Source organism: Acanthochromis polyacanthus, chromosome 11 (genome assembly GCF_021347895.1).
Source record: "Acanthochromis polyacanthus isolate Apoly-LR-REF ecotype Palm Island chromosome 11, KAUST_Apoly_ChrSc, whole genome shotgun sequence".
Classification (NCBI taxonomy): Eukaryota; Metazoa; Chordata; class Actinopteri; family Pomacentridae; genus Acanthochromis; species Acanthochromis polyacanthus.
This window is the reverse complement of record NC_067123.1, coordinates 2,583,481-2,604,190: the sequence shown is the minus strand read 5'-3', so window position 1 is coordinate 2,604,190 and position 20,710 is coordinate 2,583,481. Positions and strand designations below refer to the sequence as shown.

Below are 20,710 nucleotides of genomic sequence, written 5' to 3'. Positions count from 1 at the left end.
GCCCTCCCAGGGTCACCGTGTTTTAGGGGGACCAGTCCAGCTACAACGCCCTCCCAGGGTCACCGTGTTTTAGAGGGACCAGTCCAGCTACAACGCCCTCCCAGGGTCACCGTGTTTTAGGGGGACCAGTCCAGCTACAACGCCCTCCCAGGGTCACCGTGTTTTAGGGGACCAGTCCAGCTACAACGCCCTCCCAGGGTCACCGTGTTTTAGGGGGACCAGTCCATCTACAACGCCCTCCCAGGGTCACCGTGTTTTAGGGGGACCAGTCCAGCTACAACGCCCTCCCAGGGTCACCGTGTTTTAGGGGGACCAGTCCATCTACAACGCCCTCCCAGGGTCACCGTGTTTTAGGGGGACCAGTCCAGCTACAACGCCCTCCCAGGGTCACCGTGTTTTAGGGGGACCAGTCCAGCAACAACGCCCTCCCAGGGTCATCGTGTTTTAGGGACCAGTCCAGCTACAACGCCCTCCCAGGGTCACCGTGTTTTAGGGGGACCAGTCCAGCTACAACGCCCTCCCAGGGTCACCGTGTTTTAGGGGACCAGTCCAGCTACAACGCCCTCCCAGGGTCACCGTGTTTTAGGGACCAGTCCAGCAACAACGCCCTCCCAGGGTCACCGTGTTTTAGGGACCAGTCCAGCTACAACGCCCTCCCAGGGTCACCGTGTTTTAGGGGACCAGTCCAGCTACAACGCCCTCCCAGGGTCACCGTGTTTTAGGGGGACCAGTCCAGCAACAACGCCCTCCCAGGGTCATCGTGTTTTAGAGGGACCAGTCCAGCTACAACGCCCTCCCAGGGTCACCGTGTTTTAGGGGGACCAGTCCAGCTACAACGCCCTCCCAGGGTCACCGTGTTTTAGGGGGACCAGTCCAGCTACAACGCCCTCCCAGGGTCACCGTGTTTTAGGGGGACCAGTCCAGCTACAACGCCCTCCCAGGGTCACCGTGTTTTAGGGGGACCAGTCCAGCTACAACGCCCTCCCAGGGTCACCGTGTTTTAGGGGGACCAGTCCAGCTACAACGCCCTCCCAGGGTCATCGTGTTTTAGAGGGACCAGTCCAGCTACAACGCCCTCCCAGGGTCACCGTGTTTTAGAGGGACCAGTCCAGCTACAACGCCCTCCCAGGGTCATCGTGTTTTAGAGGGACCAGTCCAGCTATAACGTCCTCCCAGGGTCAGAGAACCACGTCCAGCTCCAGACACATAACCAGAGCTGTAGAGTCGCCCACCCTGACCCATCATTTCCACAGACCAAACTGGAACCAGTCCAGGACCAGGAGATCCCAGTAAGACTCTCTGAGCTCCATCACAACCTTCTCCTCTGAACTTCACTGAACTTAACTTCAACTAATAAGAGCAACTTTTACTAAACACAGAGCAACTCTGAACTTCACTGCAAAACACATTCAGCTGACACAAAGACCCACATTCACACATTCTGTTGACTAAAAAATAAAAGCTTCAACTTTATTCTGGAAATGTCAAAAACTGCGCATGAACACAGACACCAACTAGAAAAACCCTCAGAGATGGAACAGATCTTCACTTGGACCAGAAACTACAGTAAAACACACCTCAGACCCCTCAGCCTACAGACAGCACCACTGCAGAATAACAACAACAATAATAATAATAATAACAATAATAATGATAATAGAGCTGCATGGCATAGGAGGAAACTGGCACCGCCAATATTAACTTGTTCCTCTGTATAGATTACCACTATGAAAAAAAATACAATCACTTTCAGCAGATGGCTGGGAAAAACTCTAGTAGGAAAAAAATGACTCCACTCTGGAATGACTGTAGTGGTTTTATAGACATCATTTTAAAAAACAGCTGACTGTTCTAGCTGTAAACGTCTGATTTTTAATGGAATATTTCCATCGGGCTACAGAGGAACATTTCCAGCAACCATCACTCCTGTGTTCTAATGGCTACATTGTGTTAGCTAATGGTGCCTGAAAGGCTCATTGATGATTAGAAAACCCTTGTACAGTTATGTTAGCACATGGATAAAAGTGGAGTTAATGAAGAATATGAATTGTCTGGATGAACCCAAACCTTTGAACGGTGGGTAGGTCAACTTAACTCATTTAGAGCAACTTTACTAATATAGAGCCAACTTTAATGTAGAGCAACTTAGCTATATGTATTTATGCACTGAAACCAAACCTTGTGTGTTGTTTTTGTACGACTCTCAGACATTCCTGTTTCATGTATGTTCAGTAAAGCGTAACATCCACCAGTACCCAAATGTTGATCGTTCTTAAATACACCGGGTAGCTCTAAAACCAAAAAGCTGTTTCATCGACACTCAGACGTTTCTATTCTACATTTTCATGCTTCCTGTCATCCTTTAGTGTGAATCCACCTCCAGGATTGTGGTTTAATTTATTCTGTGCTGTAAAGACTTCTACTAACACACTCTAGTTTTACTAAAGTACCTGAGAACGTTGTTGCTGCTGCCAGCGGCTCGTTTTGGTTTCAGATTCTACACACATTTCTAATTCAGCCCCAATCAGAGGAATCTGACACGATTCTGCCAGTAAGTTTGGTCCAGCTGGCAGCTGTTGGATCTAATCACAGTTTGATCCTCGCGGCAGGACGAGACGCTTCCAGGAACCGAGTCATCATGAAGGATGAGAAGACGACCAGAAAAACCCCTGTCCTGCCTCCCATCAGCTGGTAATGAGCTCATCATGATTTCATTTAAACAAACCTGCTTTCCTATCTGTGAAGTTTAAATTAACTCCTCCTACATCGCACGAAAGATCCTGTAAAAATCTGGAAATCTGGCAGCAAAGGTACCAGAGAAACATGTAAAAAACTATAAACTATTTCAAATATTTAGTCTGTAAAAACACTTTTAGCTGCAGTTTAAAACTCTAATTTTACACTCACAATTTTAAATTTTTACAAATCATAAGTAACGAATTACAATCAATTTTTTCCTATTTTACAGTTTTTTTTCTGTGATTTTACGAGTTATCTGTAAAATTAACAAAAATATGGAAACTATTTTTATCAATGTGTACCCTTCTAATTGAAATGTCTGATTTTTGTCGTTGGTCTACGTTTTTGTCGATTTGTTTCTTGTTGCGCTTTGTGGGTTTTTGGTTTCATTTTTTCCATTTTGTCGTTTGTCATTTTTGTCACTTTGTAACTTTTTTTGTCTAATATTTTGTTTCTGTCATTTGTCTAATTTTTGTTGTGTTGTGTCTCCGTTTCTGTAATTATTGTCCATGTTTGGGTTGTTTTGGTCTTTGCTGATCTGACATTTGTTGTCTCATGATTTTTGTTGTTTTGTTTCTCATTTTTGTATTTTTTTGTCTCGTTTGAGTTTTTTGTCTTATTTTTGTCTTTTGTGTTTTGTTTTATTTGATGTTTTGTCATTGTCCATTTTTTTTGCCGCTTTGTTACTTTTTGTCTAATTTTTTTTGTGCCGTTTTGGTTTTTTTCATTGTAATTTTTTGTCTCATTTTTGTAATATTTTGTCTTGTTTTTCTGTCATTTCTTTTCTGTCTCAAGTTTAGTCAATTTGTTTTCTTGTGCTTTGTGGGGTTTTTGTTTCGTTTTATTCATTTTGTCGTTTTTGTTTTTTGCCACTTTGTAACTTTTTTGTCTAATTTTTTGTTTTGTTTTGTGTTGTCTAATTTTTGTTGTTGTGTCATTTCTGTCGTTTTTTTGCCACTTTGGTAACTTTTTGTCTAATTTTTGTTTTGTTTTGTGTCATTTGTCAAATTTTTTGTTGTTTTGTGTCATTTCTGTTGTTTGTCCTTTTTGTCTTCTTCTGTGGTTGTGATCCTCCAGTAAGTCCTCCATGGTTCAGTCAGGTGACTAAATGTTGTGTTTCCTTTGTAGACACTCTGTGATCTGGAAGCTGTAATGTGGAAAGTGATAATTTGCACTGAAACAAAGGAACCATTAGGATTTGGTGGTTATTACAGGTTATCTGCTGTGGTTTTACTGTTTTTACTGGTGATCAGACTGGACTAAGATGAGTTTTAACTCCTGATCTAAAATGTAAACGAGTGAAAAGCTTCCATAATGAAGAACTGACAGAGGCACCATGAACGCTGATAAACACATAAAAACAGACGCCCCAGCTCCATTTGCTGGAACGTTTGACCCACTGGAGGCTTGTGGAAATGCAGTTGACGACTGAATGCAGCTCTCAGGCTTAAAGTTATCCTCTGATGAAACCCGACACGTCTGCGGCCTCCGGCATTCACAGCCGAGTGTTTTAGTTCTGCAGCGTCGTCCGGAGACCCAAGGACTCCCACTGGGCTTCCTGCAGCTGCTCTCGGCCTCTTCTGGTTTCTGCTGAGAGCCGCCAGACAACCATCTGCTTTTATAGCTCATTTAGCTCGTATGCGCGGCGGGCCCTGCATGGAAACACACCGGGACAAGTCCTGACACAACCGAAGGCTCCGTCAGCATCACCAGAAACCGAGTCAAACAGCTTCTTCCTGCTGTTTACCGTCCTCAGCCCTGAAACCTACAGTCCATCTGCTTTTTGGTCCAGAAAATGATTAAAAATACCCAGAACCTGAGGCCATGTCTGGTTTTGTTTCACCAGCATTAGGTTTTACAGTCATTAAAAAACTGTTTGTAGAAGATTTTAGAATTACATTAACTGGGAAGTTTTAAATGTAGCCTGAATGAAAGCAGTTATTAGAATGAATTAGAACATGATGAAATACACCCAGAGAGCACAGTAATGTCATCAAATGTCTGACTTTTTAGGACCAAAAGTCCAAAATCCAAACACGTATTCAGTGATTAAAAACCTGTTAACTGGGAAGAAACTGGGACCAAAAAAAGGTGCGTTTTTGATTTTAAAACAATTACAGACCGACTAATTTGCTCGAATTTTAGGTTACAAACTGTGTCCACCTTGAAATAAAAATAGTTTGCTTTGTCCAGAAAATGCCAGAAAATGATGAAATAACAGCAAATTCTTATAGTTGAGACGCCAGAATCGTCACAGTTTTTGGTGTTTTTGCTTGAAAAGACGCTTCACATTAAACCAGAACATGAGAAAAAACACCTAGAGACGACAGTAGCATCATTAAATGGTCTGACTTTTTATGACCAAAAGCCCAAAATCCAAACATATTCAGAGATAGAAATCTGCTAAATTAAGAAACAGGGACCAAAAAAAGGTGCGTTTTGACTTAAAAACAATTATAGACCGAATTATTGGTCAAATTTAGGTACAAACTGTGTCCAGCTTGAAATAAAAATGGTTGTTTGATCTAGAAAATGCCAGAAAATGATGAAAAACACCAAGAAGAAAGATATTATCTTTAAATATGTTCCAAAATCCAAACATATTCAGGGATAAAAACAGTAAACCGTCCCACTAGAGGAGCTGGAACAATCACAGACCGACTCATTTCTACCAGTTTTAGTCACAAACTGGGTCCAGATTGAAATAAAAACACTTGTTTTGTCCAGAAAATGATGAAAAACACCAAGAGACAAGATATTGTCTTTAAATGTGTTGTTCTGTCTAAACTCAAGTCCAAAAATCCAAAGATATTTAGTGACACAAAACAAGAAAAATTCTGCCAGTTTTACCACAAAAGAAAGAACTGATAGTGGTGTTGGGTCATAAACTAAATGCAGGGTGAATTGGAAATGGTTGTTTTTCCTCTAAAACACCCCAAAAATTATGGAAAGCACAAGATTTTGTCCAAAATCCAAACATATTTAGTGATAAAAACAGTAAACCGTCCCACTGGAGGAGCTGGAAACGTGACAGTTTTTGTCATTTTTTACTACAAACCAACTCATTTCTACCAGTTTAGTACAAACTGGTCCAGATAGAAATAAAAACAGCTGAAGAAGATCCTCCACTGAGTCTCGTTTCACCTCGATTCACATTCAGGTCGGAGAAAAACAGAAAATCCACAAAATTAAGAAGCTTTGAAGCTGGAAAACATTTCAACAGGACACAGATTTAATTTAGTTCAACGTGAAACCACAAAAAGCAGCAAATCTCCTGCTTTAAAACGCCTGTAACCTGCTGCTGATGTCACTTCCTGTTTGTCTGCTAATTGATAAACATGGTGGCAGTGTTCAGAGGGACTGATGCAGCCGCCCACCTCCACCTCCACCTCATCCAGAGCTCCGTCAGTGGGCAGAGGTAACGTTACATAAGCAGAGACACAGCGTTCCCTCACCGCTTCCTCCTCCTCATCCTCACTTTCCCCTCGTTAGTCTCTAAAACATCGAGTCCGTCTCATGAAACCAAATCGATTGCGCTCGTTAATAATCGGTTAGAGCCTCTGGACCCACAAAGACTCAACATATCCAATAAAAACAGAAAATTCTTACAGTCCAGACTCTGGAATCAACACAGATTCTGGTGTTTTCGCTTAAAAAACGCTCCGAATGAATCCTCTGCCGTCTGAGTTTATTAGTCACCCGCTGATTTCAGCTCTAAAGATGCTTCACATCAAACCAGAACATGTGGAAAACACCCAGAGACACAGTGATGCCATCAATGTCTGACTTTTTAGGACCAAAAGCCCCAAATCCAAACATATTCAGAGATAAAACCTGTTAATTAGAGGAACTGGGACCAAAAAAAGGTGCGTTTGATTTAAAAAACAATTATAGACCGACTAACTGATCAAGTTTTAGATGCATTTTAGCTTTTTCTGCCGAGAAAACGCCAGAAAATGATGAAAAAGAGCAAGAACAAAAGATATTGTCTTTATATGTGTTGTTCTGTTCAAACTCAAGTCCAAAATCCAAAGATATTCAGTGATAAACACAGAAAATTCTGCCAATTGTACCATAAAACATACAGAACTGCTGTAATGCTGGTCACAAACTAAAGGCAACTGAAATTATAAACTGTTCTTTTTGTCTCTAAAACATCATAAACTATGAAAAAACAATGAAACAATGTCTTATTATGTCCATTTTCATGACCAAAAGCCCCAAATCCAAACATATCCAGTGATAAAAACCCGTTAAATGGAGGAACTTGGACCAAAAAAGGTGCGTTTTGATTTAAAACAATTACAGACTGACTAATTGATCAAGTTCTAGGTACAGACTCTGTCCAGCTTCAAATAAAAATAGTCGTTTTGTCTAGAAAATGCCAGAAAATGATGAAAAACAGCAAATTCTTCCAGTCGAGACACTTGAATCATCACAGTTTTTGGTGTTTTTGCTTGAAAAACGCTCCAAATGAATCCTCTGCCACCTGAGTTTATTAGTCATCCACTGATTTCTGCTCTAAAGATGCTTCACATCAAAGCACAGAAGAGCTTCACATGACTATTAAATCTGACATGTTTCCTGTTTCTAACGCAGGACTGTCACCTCGGAGACGTTTGCATCTAAAAGCAGCTGAAATTTAAATTAAATCTGGTAAAAATCTCCCAAAGAAACTGTAAAAGGAGCTAATTTAAGACGTCATTAAAACAGAAAACCAATCTGATGGAGTTTAGTTTGGTTTGTCCACTTTAACCCTGCAGCTCAGATTAACCGTTTTAAAGACTGAAAATGGAGAAATGTCCACATTTTCAACATTTTTTAGGAAGTTTTTGAACTTTTTTTGGTGGAAAAAAAAGAAATGTTAAAAAGTTCTTTAAGAACATTCACATAAAAATCAACCAAAATCCAGAGAAATTCTCTGGATTTTGGTTGATTTTTTATGTGAATGTTCTTAAAGAAAATATTAGAAGTTTTACTGATATATCTGGAATCAATTTAGATATTTTTAGGATTTTTTTGAAGATTTTTACTCATTTTTGAAAATATTTACAAGAGTATTCTTGCCAAATTTGGGGGATTTTAAAAAAAAAAAAAAAAAAAAAAGTTTAAGGGAAACTTTGAAGGAATTATTGGAATTTTCTTCCTGAAGGTTTTGCAAATTTTTTAGAAATTTTGGGAATTTTTTTGCAGAATTTTTGGATTTTTTCCAAACAAGGAAACAATATTTTTGGTGCCCATAAATGAGGACAGCAGGAGGGTTAAGGATGAGTTTAATCTGCTCTTTAGACCTGCTTTAGAGATGCTTTTGAGTGTAAAGTTTTGGATTTTGATGCTTTTAGATGCAGGTGGATGGAACCTGAGTGAATCTGCAGAACCGGAGGACCACCGGAGGCCGAGCTTCCAGGAGAGCAGACCAGAGCCATTCCTGTTTAAAAAGCCGAAGCAGCGGGCTGGACGTCGTGCCGCTGGTGGTCTATTCTTACACCGAGCTGGGAGGAGGAGGCAGAAGTTCAGCTCTGCTCTCTCTCTAGCTGTTGCATAACGCCTCCAGTCATCTGTGGCTGCAGCTCGTCCTGTCCTCCTCTGGACCAAACCCACACGGTAACGCAGACGGTAACCTTCTGACCAGAGCAGACGGGAAAACTTGGGAAACACCGAGCACCTTTTCTGTTAAACTGTCCAAAAACCATCAGCAGAAAATGAAGCAGACAGAATCTGATGCTGATCCCTGTGACGAGCCTTTAAACGCTTTTCTAGCCTAAAATCACAAAAACAACTCAACAGGTCTGAAAATGAGTGAAAACAGGTGAAGTTTAGGAGGAATCTTCCTCTACTGCAGCTCCAAACCTTTTCTACCAGACAGACAATAAGAGGAAACTTCAGGAAAAGCAAAGGGATGCAGTGAGAGGAGAGAGGAGGAGGACAATGAAGCAGCAAGCACCGAAACAAAAGCCTGCAGCAGGAATAAAAACACCAAAGACGAGCTCAACAATACCTGACAGGAGGGAAAGTCTGCCGGCTGCTTTTCCCTCCAGGAGTCACACACGCTTACGGGGAAACACCTGACATTCCCGACCACACAGACCAATAACCGCCGACATTCCTGAGCCTCCCGGAGAGCAGAAGAAGAAGAAGAAGAACGGTAAGACGGAGCGGAAAGCCGAGCGTCTGGCTGCCGTCTGTCCTCTCACAGCTGCTTCTCTCTGCTTTCACTTCTCACTTCTGCTGCGTTCTCTGCTGTCAGAGCAGCAACACACTCCTTCCTCCTCCTCCTCTTCCTCCTCCCTCCTCCTTCTCCCTCCTCGATGCTTTTTTTCTCTAATCCCTGCTCTAAATCAGGGAAAGCCCTCCCTGCCTGACTTCCCCAAGCTAAGTGGCAGAAAAAAGCAAAACAAAGCAGGATGGAGGCTCTAAAAACAGCTCAGGTCTCTAATTCCTCTGTGTTCGTGAACACAACATCAACATCAGATTAGCCGCTAACCTACTTGTGGCATTCAGCCTCCCACGCCCCACACATCTATAAATACCCCTCTATCCGCTGTTCATTGATCCGCTAATGAAGACGCTAACAGGAGGAAGACCAATCATCTGTAGGCGATGAACAGCCTCCAACCCGACCACAGCCTGGAAGATCTACCGTCCTGATCAACGTTCTCCTGTTTACATCCTTAAAAACAGCATTTACTGAATAATTACAGTCAGTAAACCTGTCATCTACACCACTGTTCAACAGTTTGGGGTCATCCAGACAATTCCATGTTTTCCATGAAAACTCCCACTTTTATTCATGTGCTAACATAAAACTACGCCAACGTTGTCCTAAAAGATTCAATACTTGTCCAAAATGACTAGAATTTCTCCAAAGTGTCTCAAAAATGGTCTAAAACGGCTCCAAAATCATCCACAATGGCTCAGTTTTTATTAAATACATTAAAACTTGTGTAAATTAATTAAAAACTCATCCAGAATTACTCACAGCTTGTCCAAAATGACAAAAAAGATCAAAATTTACTAGAAAACAAGTCCAAAAAAAGTCAAATCTGACTATAAACTGGTCCAAAATACCTTGAAACTTCTCAAAACGGACTCAAAAATTGTCCAAAACGCTTCACAACATACTACTACTATACTCTTTGTGCTAAGCTAAGCTAACCCGCTGCTGACACTCATTTTTAACTTGAACAAAGACATGCTGTTTCATTTCATTCACAGTGCTTGTGCTAAGCTAGTCTGCTGCTGACACTCATTTTTAACTTCAACAAAGACAATCTGTTTCCCTTTGTTCCCAGTATTTGTGCTAAGCTAAGCTGCTGATGACATTTATTTTAACCTTAATAAAGACATGCTAACTGTTTCCTTTCATTCCCAGTCACTGTGCTAAGCTAAGCTATCCTGCTGCTGGCACTAATTTTTAACAAAGACATGCTAACTGTGTCCCTTTTTTCCAGGCTTTGTGCTAAGCTAACCTGCTACTGACACTCATTTTTAACTTCAACAAAGGTGTGCAAACTGTTTCCCTTCATTCCCAGTCTTTGTGCTAAGCTAACCTGCTACTGACACTCACTGTTTACTTTAACAAAGACATGCTAACTCTTTCCCCTCGTTTCCAGTCATTGTGCTGAGCTGACCTGCTACTGAAACTCATTTTTTACTTTAATAAAGACATGCTAACTGTTTCGCCTCTTTTCCAGTCATTGCGCTAAGCTAACCTGCTGCTGACACTAATTTTTGTTTTTAATGAAGACATGCTATGCGTTTCCCTTTGTTCCCAGTCTTTGCGCTAAGCTAAGCTAACCTGCTGATTCCTGCCTCCACACACTGTTGGACTCCGTTATGTAATCTCCAAACCTGATTATTTTAATGAGTCATTTGAACACTACAGGTGAGGATTCCTGTGGAGACTCACCGTTAGTCACGCTGTTCACACGGAAAAAACAGACTGAGTTATCAACAAAGGCGGGATTTATGTTTTACGAGCACACCTGAACCTGAGTCAGAGCGACGCCCTGCAGCTCCATCAGGTTCTCACCGTCTGTCACCTTCAGCTTCCTCTGTTCTGTCGTTTACATTCTGTCTGGGGGCGGCTTCGCTTTGCTTCACGCTTCCACTGAAATTCTGCACAAGTCTAAAAATACGGCCAATCACGGCTTCTCCTGCAGCTTTTCCTGGGTAAAAAGGAGGGAAGTCTGGGATCGTCACGGAGCAGAATTCCCTGGAGACTCTGAGAATCCCCCCTCCACCTCCGACATCTCTCCCCATGGCAACAGCAGCTAAAGGAAGAGAAGTTACGCAAGAGGATGAAGCTTTGCCAGCAGCAGGCAGCACCCTCCGTCCTCCACATATCTCCACAGCCTCCTGATGAACCCTCTCTACGTTCGTCCTTTCGCTCTCTGGACCACACTCTTTCACAGCCTTAACTCTGGCTCGATGCCACCCACATCCTCCATCTTCCCCCTTTTCTTTTTCCCTTTCACCCTCTTGTCGCTGGCATTCATCTTTTTTTTCCACGGCTGAGCGGATTTCCATTTAAAAAAAGAAGAAGAAGCAGCTGTTTCTACGGTCAACTGAACCGACAGTCGACTCACTGGGAGGCTCAACGTGACCACCTGACCCAGAGCTTCAGCAACTTCAGACTTTCTAGGACCACACAGAATGAAATTTAAGACCTGCCTTACCGTCACACTCACCAAAATACAGACCGTCCAAAAAACAAGCCTCACTCTAATACTTCATCTCTTTAGCTTCTGCAAAGTCACAGCATTTATTTCTGTCTAGAGTTGCATTAATTTTCTACCAAAATCTTCTATTGATGAAGGGAGAGTCAGAACAAAGTCTTCTCCAGAACATCCCAAAGATCCTCAGTGGGGCTGAGGTCTGGACTCTGTGGAGGACAATCATCTCATGCTCGCTGATCCACTCATTCTCAATATGAGCCCCATGAATCCTGACATCATCATCTTGGAACATGAAGAAAAGCTCCACTGATGGAAAGACCTGGTCCTTCAGTATCTTCAGTTATCAGCTGACCTCATTCTTTGGGAACATAATGTTGGTGAACCTGCCCAACCCCAGATCATAACCCTAACCCCCACAGGCTGGTAGACACTAGCCATGATGAGGGCATCACTTCATCCACCTCTCTTCTTACCCTGATGCCCCCAACTGCTGATTTATCTTCAACCCCTCTGGACTCTATACCTACCATCAGGCATGGAGGTGGCGGTATCATTATACTATCAATTTAACTGACTCAAGTCTGAGACAGAAAGACGACAAATTTAGTGGAACGACACCAGAAATGGTTCCGTTCCACTAAATTTGTTACCTTTCTGATTTGGTTCTTCAGGTTCTTGATGGGTTTAAGTCAGGACTTTGGGGAGACCAGTCTAGAACCTTCATTCTAGCCCAGGGGTCGGCAACCTTTAACACTCAAAGAGCCATTTCGACCCGTTTCCCACAGAAAAGAAAACACTGGGAGCCGCAGAATCCTTTTGGCATTTAAAGTGAAGACAACACTGCATATATCACTTTTTACCTCTATGCTCTTGTTAATCAGTCGTGAATAATTAATTACAAAGCCTCTAATTAGATAGATTCATTTTTTTTTTAATTGTGTCCTACCACTAATATTTATCTTACTTGGTAAATGTCATTTTTGCTCCTGGACCTCATATGTTACATAATGTTAGCTGGAAATCAATATTTTGCGAATGTCTATTTAACTTGTAAAATCTATTTATCTTAAGCTAATAACTTTTCTCCGGTAAGTCGCTGCTCTATTTTCCAAGACGACACTCCTCTGACTCTCTGACCTGCTGCCTGGATGCTGGACGTGTTCTTGCGAGTAACGTGTATTACCCAATCAAAGAGTAGATACTGAGCAAGACAATTATCCATAGTTTACCTTGGTACTCATGAGTACTTTTGACTCAAAGACAGACGTGTCTTTCTTGGAGTGGAGCTTTAATATACAGGCTTGCCATTCTTGAGTACAAAACGATGTGAAACTACAGGCGGTGCTTCTCCAGGAGTAAAAAAAAAAAACCAGCAGCACATCCGGTGGAGTGACACGCCAAAGTAAGAGCGGTAATTTCACAATAAAACTCTATATTAAAATACATTGAAACGCGCCTGAAAGGCAGAACAATTTATTTTCCAAAGTTACAGGGAGCCACAACAGAGGGCTGAAAGAGCTGCATGCGGCTCCGGAGCCGCGGGTTGCCGACCCCTGATCTAGCCTGATGGAACCATTTCTTTACCACGTCTGATGTGTGTTTGGACTCATTTTCTGGTTGAAACATCCAATTGTGTCCAAGATCAACCTTCTGCTGATGGTTTTAGGTTTTCCTGAAGAACGTGGAGGTAATCCTCCTTCTTCATTATTCCACTGACTTTGTGTAAAGCTTCAGTTCCACGGAGCATGATACTGCCACCACCATGCTTGATGGTAGGTTTGATGTTCTTGGGGTTTAACAAAAAGACCTGCCCAAGACAGTCTGAAACCAGGACAAAAATCAAACCTAAACCAGTCCTAAAAAAGTCCAAGACATCATAAAACCAGTCCTAAACCAGTCCTTAAAGGTCTAAAACCAGGACCAAAATCAAACCTAAACCAGTCCAAAATAAATGTTCAGAACCAGAATCCAGTATGAAACCAGTCCTAAAAAAGTCTAAAACCAGCACAAAGTTGGGACCAGAACCAAACCTAAACCTCTGCCCCATTGCTCTGGAACAGGGTCAATCTGGACTCATCAGACCTCATGACCTTCTTCCGTTGATCCAGAGTCCAATCTTTATGCTCCACAGCAAACTGAAGCCTTTTTTCTGATCATCCTCACTGATCAGTGGTTTTCTTAGAGCTACAGCTGTTTAGTTCCAATCCTTTGAGTTCCCTTCATGTGGAAATGTTCTTCCTTTCACTATTAAACAGCCGTGAGTTCTACTGTTGGTTTCCTACAATCCTCTAAGAGTTTGTTCCTGAAGATGATGGTTCTCCACTGTCCTTCAGGTTCTAATGATGCGTTGGACGGTTCTTTACCTGATTTTAGTTGTTTCATCTCCTTAGTTGTTTTCTTTGCTTTGCTACAGATTTATGATGTTCACTTTAGTTTCTTACAGTTAACATATAAATTAGTATTTTTTTATTGTGATTTTACTAAAACTGGAAAAATCTGCACAATAACATTAAATTGTTTAATAAAATGAGTATGAACGGTTAAAAATCTTCTGTTTTACAGTGCAGCTTTACATCACATTTCAACTTCCTGGTTATGGTTTCTAAAATCCACCAAACAGCCGACGGACACAGTTAGAGATAAGAGTCAGATACTTACATCAGGAGTCAGCAGAGACCAAAATGAGAGCTAAAATACAGAAACAATGGACTCGTATCCATCATAAATTATATTCTGTAGTGTTCTGTAACTACTGAATGTGTAAACAAGCAGCGGTGGAAGTTCACAGCATCAACCTAAAACTCTAAAGCCACGTTCAGTTTCTGCAGCTTCCACAGAAACAAAAAGCAGGTTCTGGGCTTTTTACACTTTCTAATCCTGATTCCTTTTAAACCTGTCGCTGTCATACCGTCCGACCGTCCTGCTCTGACTGTTGGAGAGGTTCAGGCTCTTCAGAATACTGACCTCATGACTCACTCTGTTTGGAGGCTTTCAATCTGTCAGCAGGTCTGAGGACTCACCTCCACCGTCCAAACCTCACCAACACCACCCAGCACACTTCCTGCTGATGGTGACTCAAACATCATCACAACAAAGAGCGGTGTATGAATGAACGCGAGGCCGGCTCCTGTTTTTTTCAGAGGTCCACCAGGGGAACGTCTTTGCTGACATGAGAACGGTCCACAGATTCCCATAAAACGCCTCCAGTCTGGAATTCTACAGCTCCAGCTCCATTATTCAGCATCCTGCTTTCTGCTGACCGACCGCTGAATCCTGAGAGTCTTTTAAAGAAAACACTCACATGGATGAAGGAGGAGCTTATAGAGCAGCAGAGTGAGAAGGTTTAGGCTCATTTACTGCTAGAAGGAACCAAAGAACGAGCATAGAGCACAACGTCACATTAATATCTCTGTTTACCGATTGTTTAAACACAAAGTTTGTGATTTATGTTAGCAGTTTATCAGCTGCATTTTATTTTTGCAGAATTCTGGTATTGCTAACACGTAGAAATAACTGAAATAGTGAAATATTAACAAGCTCCAGCTTCTGAAATATGATTTGCTGCTTTCTTAGACTGATGTTACATTTTCTGAGTCCATAAGAGTCTACATCGTATAAATATCATCAGTCAGAAATTAGTTTCCATGCAGATTATGGTACAAGCACAGTAGTTTACATGCAACATATGGATGCCAACCGACTGCACAAACAGGCAGTTTTTCTAGTCTGATCAAGTCCTCCCAGAGATCTAGAACACAGTAAAAACTAGAAAAGCCCTCAGAGATCAGTCCTCCTCCAAGGCTGCTCATTCCCCCATATGTCAGAAATGCAGCATTTATTTATTAGTTATTGATGATCAGAAATCACAGCAACATAGAATGTGTCCATTTAATACAGATGAACCCACAAACTAAATGACCTTCCTCTGAGTACAGGCGTGTGTTCTGCATGTGTACGTGATGTACGGATACCGGATCATGTGACCTAAATATGTAGCAGGAATTGATGGGACTCAGAAACACCCCCACAGTTTAATCAGCTGTTCCTTGGATCATTTCTGATGGATAAGTCCTGATAAGTCCTCAGAGGTGGATTTGTAGTAGGATCACAATCAGCTGATGTAGTGTTCACTGGTTGTCATGGTTACAGTGACGCCGTGCTGCTATTTGCCAACGATACAGAAATCTTAAACTAATCCATGGATCCAGACTATAAGCTGCATCACTGCCAGAATCTGATCACTTGGTCCTTGTGTCATTTCTGAGCTTCAAGGAAAATTTCATCCAAATCTGTTGGTCTGTTTTTGAGTGATGCTGCTGAGAGACAGACAGACAGACAGACAGACAGACAGACAGACAGACAGACAGACAGACAGACAGATGTAGATTATCACATAACTCCACCGTTCCTTGACGGGGTAATAACTACTGTTACATTTCTTGTTTTTCTGCAGCTTCTATTGTCTCCACAGCTCTCATCAACAAACGTCCTCAGTGAACACAACAAAACACTCGCTGCAATCTTCTCCAATCATTTCAAATTGCTTGTTGTGCTGCTAAACGCACTTCGCTGTTAAAACGTCTCGTCTTTCTGCTGAGAGGCCCAGCGAGGACAGAATCTGTGATGGAGATCCTCTGACAGGGTTACTCATTCTTCTGCGCTCTGATTGGCCGGCTGCAGTCAGTGTGACCTGAAGGAAACCACAGCCACCCTCAGCACACCTGCCCTCCTAACATCTGGAGCCACAGCAGTCCTGAATACCGAGCAGAACCTTCACTAGAACCGTGATCTTTAATTCTACATAATCACTGGAGGAAACATTAATGCCCCAGATGGAACGGCTCCTCCGTGAGCGGAATAAAGACCCTGACTTTGAATTAATTAGGCAGCGAGCTGCAGCAAACCGCTGCCATTAATACTAAACGCTGCGTTCATAAACAGACACAAGGCTCTGATGAATCAATGCATGATGGGAGCTGACTGGAAAATGATGACGAATCACAGAGGAGGAGTTCCAAACCAGAGGACCTCAGGATGGACGTCCTCACAGCTGACAGCACCCAGCTGTTCAAAGAAAACTACACGAGACAAACTGGCCTTTCCCATGACTGCAACACGCATGACAGGCTTCTGAACCTGAAAACATCCAATCAATGCTTTTTAAAAAATTATATATAAAACAGCCAGCTAAAGTCTTTCACTGCTTCAAGCTAAAGGACAAAATACGACAAGTTCAGGAATACTGTCCTTCAGAAACATCTAAGTGTTTATATTCTTGTGTTAATAAATGCATCAGACAGAAACCATCTGTGATCCAGTGGTCTGGTTCTGGTCCTCCAGGTAGACTTCCTGTGGACGGGGGTAGAACCAGAACCCTCAGCCTCCAGCTTCATCACTGTCAGCATTTTCTGGTTTCTTTTCTTCTCTGCAACTGTAAACGGAACTTACTTCACTTTTAGATGAATCCAAGACGTCATTTTTCAGAGTTTCCTTCAGAATCCAGAACACAACGATCAGAACCGCTGATAATTAAATTAGGCCTGATTGAACTTCACAAGTCGACCTTTCAGAGCACAAACAGCAGATTTCTGCCGTATTCAACAATCATTTCAACACAGACGAGCTGTTAGGAAGACAAATGTCGCCTCATAAATGATAGATTAGAGCAGCAACGATTATTGATCAGCTGTCACTTTATCAGCTGATCACTGTTCTGACAGTGGATGGAGTGAATTAAGAAGGAAGAAAACATCAAACCCTCTCATTTGAGGAGCTGGAACTGAACATTTTCTGAACATTTTTGACTTTTTTTTCACTGAAAAGACGAGTCAATTATTCCACTTAATGACCTGTCAGCTGACAAACAGACTGAAGGAAGTAAAGCAGCTTTTATCTCCTGAATGTTCTCTGGATGTTTCTCTGTGTTTTTATGTCCATCTGAAGGTTTTTAGTTCAGACTGAGAGACTTTTACCCCAAATTTCTAATGAGCTGATCTGATTAAGGGGCTGGACAGTGGATCAGTGGTTGGCACTGTCGCCTCAGAGCTAGAAGATCCCCGGTTTGCATCCCGGCCTTCCCAGGATTTGACCACGTTAACTGGTGATTCTAAACCAGGGGTGTCCAACATGAGGCCCGTGGACCAAAAGCGGTCCTCCAGAGGGTCCAACATGAGGCCGTGGACCAAAAGTGGTCCTCCAGAGGGTCCAACATGAGGCCGTGGACCAAAAGCGGTCCTCCAGAGGGTCCAACATGAGGCCGTGGACCAAAAGTGGTCCTCCAGAGGGTCCAATCCGGTCCTCAAAGTGTAAAAACTACAGAGAAGACATTAACTGCAGATTGTAAATTAGTAAATCTATAAATTTAAAATAATTTCTTGACCATGACAAGTTTTGTGTCTCATTTTTGTAATATGTTGTCTTGTTTTTGTTGTTCTGTGTCTTTTTGTCTTCTTCTGTGGTTGTGATCCTCCAGTAAATCCTCCATGCTTCAGTTCCAGGTGACTAAATGTTGTGTTCCTTTGTAGACACTCTGTGATCTGGAAGTTGTAATGTGAAAATGATAAACTGAGGATGAATGTGGATGAAACTGAATTTATTTTTCTTCATAAATTTCAGGTTGTTCATGATGTTTAGTAAAAAGATAATTCCTTAAATGTGAACATTTCTGCAGTAAAACAAAGGAACCATTAGGAGTTGTGGTTATTTAGAGGTTATTATGCTGTGGTTTTACTGGTTTTACTGGTTTTACTGGTTTCACTGGAGATCAGACTGGATGGATGTGGAACTAACCTGGTTTAAATTATCTGTAGGTGTGAATGTTTGTCTCCATGTGTAGCCCTGTGCTAGACTGTTACCTGTCCAGGTGAACCTCCAGTCAGCTGATAGACTCCGCCCCCCATGACCCTGATGAGTATTAAGGTGTGTAGATAACAGATGATTCTCGTCTGTAACGGTCTTTAAAGTCTCCCTCTGTTTATAATGTAAATATTTACCCCCGTTAACATCCAGAATAACCCCGGCTCAGCCCGTTTCTACCCTCTGATCCTCTTTCTGCCAGTCTTCTCCTTCCTCCCTCCTCATTGGTTGGAGGTTCCAGCAGTCGGACACCAGAACAGCACCTGCAGACCGAGACTCATGCTGCCTGTTTCCGTGGCAACCCCTCCACGAGGCATCGCCAGCGCCGCACACACACCGATGCAGCTGCACGCCGCCCAGCGCCCACACAGCTCCCTAAAAGGCTTTCCGGCTGGCAGCTCCGGGTTTGCTTTTCTAATTCCAGCAGTTTTTTTTCCCCCAAAGCTTTTTCATTCATTTATTTTTTTATTTCTCTCCAACTTCCAGCAGCTTTGACCGGCATCACATTTTCCTTCCATCATGAAGCAGCTTCCCAACAGAGGCAGGTTTTGTTGCCCGTCCCGTCCGTCACGTGACCCCACTCCTCGCCACCGGCTCCATCCTCTGCAGGATTTCTGCCTCTATTCTGGGTCTGTGTGTCGACACCAGCAGAGGAAAATCCCACCTCCCTGTTCTTTCCCCTCGTCATTACCCACACCAGCGCTCACCTTTCCACGCCGCCAGCATGAAACGGCCCGATTCCAGGAAGAAGCTCTGCAGGCCGAACAGCACAAAAAACGACAAAGAAAAGACACAAAACGACAAAAATATGACACAAAACGACAGAAAAAAGACACAAAACGACAAAAATAAGACACAAAACAACAAAAAAGACAAAACGATAAAGAAAAGACACAAAACGACAAAGAAAAGACAAAACAACAAAAAAGACACAAAGCAACAAAAAAGACACAAAGCAACAAAATATGACACAAAAGGACAAAGAAAAGACACAAAACGACAACAAGGCAGAAAAGACAAAAACAAGACACAAAACGACAAAAATATGACACGAAACGACAAAGAAAAGACACAAAACGACAAAAATATGACACAAAACGACAAAAATATGACTCAAAACAACAAAGAAAAGACACAAAACGACAAAGAAAAGACACAAAACAACAAAAAGACACAAAGCAACAAAATATGACACAAAATGACAAAGAAAAGACACAAAACGACAACAAGGCAGAAAAGACAAAAACAAGACACAAAACGACAAAAATATGACACGAAAAGACAAAGAAAAGACACAAAACGACAAAGAAAGACATAAAACGACAAGGCAGAAAAGACAAAAACAAGACACAAATTGACAAAGAAAAGACACAAAACGACAAAAATATGACACAAAACGACAAAAATATGACTCAAAACGACAAAGAAAAGACACAAAACGACAAAAATAGGACACAAAACGACAAAGAAAAGACACAAAACGACAAAGAAAAGACACAAAACAACAAAAAAGACACAAAGCAACAAAATATGACACAAAATGACAAAGAAAAGACACAAAACGACAACAAGGCAGAAAAGACAAAAACAAGACACAAAACGACAAAAATATGACACGAAAAGACAAAGAAAAGACACAAAACGACAAAGAAAGACATAAAACGACAAGGCAGAAAAGACAAAAACAAGACACAAATTGACAAAGAAAAGACACAAAACGACAAAAATATGACACAAAACGACAAAAATATGACTCAAAACGACAAAGAAAAGACACAAAACGACAAAAATAGGACACAAAACGACAAAGAAAAGACACAAAACGACAAAGAAAAGACACAAAATGACAAAGAAAAGACACAAAACGACAACAAGGCAGAAAAGACAAAAACAAGACACAAAACGACAAAAATATGACACGAAAAGACAAAGAAAAGACACAAAACGACAAAAAGACATAAAACGACAAGGCAGAAAAGACAAAAACAAGACACAAATTGACAAAGAAAAGACACAAAACGACAAAAATAGGACACAAAACGACAGAAAAAAGACACCAAACGACAGAAAAAAGACACAAAACGACAAAAATATGACACAAAACAACAAAGAAAAGACAAAACAACAAAGAAAAGACACAAAACGACAAAAATAGGACACAAAACGACAAAGGAAAGACATGAAACGACAAATAAAAGACACAAAACGACAAAAATATGACACAAAACGACAGAGAAAAGACACAAAACAACAAAAAAAGACACAAAACAAAAAAATATGACACAAAACGACAAAGGAAAAACACAAAACGACAAAGAAAAGACACAAAACAACAAAAAAGACACAAAGCAACAAAGTATGACACAAAACGACAAAAATACGACACAAAACAACAAAGAAAAGACAAAACAACAAAAGACACAAAGCAACAAAATATG

At 41.6% G+C, this 20,710-nt stretch overlaps 1 protein-coding gene across 1 annotated transcript in view; it reads right to left on the bottom strand.

The window, feature by feature from the left end:
- Positions 1-20,710, bottom strand: part of LOC127536075 (uncharacterized) — a 59,473-nt gene that overhangs the window by 14,029 nt on the left and 24,734 nt on the right. The window lies entirely within an intron of this gene.